Here is a 954-nt window from a genome sequence, read left to right on the forward strand (position 1 = left end):
GGGGACCTGTTGGCAGGCACCAGAGAGGGCAAAGTGGTTATCCACCTGGGGTCTGGTCCAGCCTCTCCCCATGGCCAGCTCCTCCTGCAGGTTGGCCTGTTTCCAGTGACAGCAGATCCACGGGATGAAGTTCAGCTCCTGGGTCAAGGCAGCTAGACATGTCCTCACTCCTTGCATAGTGGACGGCTGTGGACCAGTTGCCAAAACAAGAATCAAAATTCTTGTTTGTAATATTACAGCTATGACAACGCATTAGTACTCTTACTTTTGGCTTTCAAAGTTCAGCCACTGCGGGTTCTTCCCAATGAATCGAGTAGGTAGAGGACCCCAAACTCACCTTGGCATTTTTAGCCTTTACCAAGAAGTGCCCCTTTCATACCCAGTGTTTGGTAAGGGTCATTTGATTTAGCCAGGGTCATACACTGAGGCATGGTGGGCTCACCGGTGCCTCCACCCCCAAATATGAGAGCTACACATATGCACAACCATGACCAGCTGTTTGTCTCCCGCAGGGCCTCGTCAAAGTCCTAACCTTGCTGCCGCCACCTCCCAAATAAAAACAACTCATCTTCTGGCTGGCAGTAGAGAATACACCCTTAATCCCAGCACTTGAGAGGCAGAGACAGAATCTGAGAGTTCAAGGCCAGTCTGATCAACAAAGTGAGTTCCAGGACAGCCAGGGCTACACAACAGAGACTATGTCTCAAAAACAAACAAAAACCCCTCAGTTCTTCTGAGACAGGACAACAAACTGGTGCACAGGCCAACCCTCACCCACAGATGCCCCTGGCAGGGTCCCTTTACTTCAAGCTCAGCGATCAAGAGCCCAGTCTTGGCTGGAACACCCGGAGTGTTCTACCTGATGCTTTCAGACACGCTCTTCTCACAGCATCAAAAGCATCTGACCCTCTGGCTGAATAAGCCTGGCGGAAAAAGGGCACAGCCTACTCTGTA

Source organism: Microtus pennsylvanicus, chromosome 2 (genome assembly GCF_037038515.1).
Source record: "Microtus pennsylvanicus isolate mMicPen1 chromosome 2, mMicPen1.hap1, whole genome shotgun sequence".
Lineage (NCBI taxonomy): Eukaryota > Metazoa > Chordata > Mammalia > Rodentia > Cricetidae > Microtus > Microtus pennsylvanicus.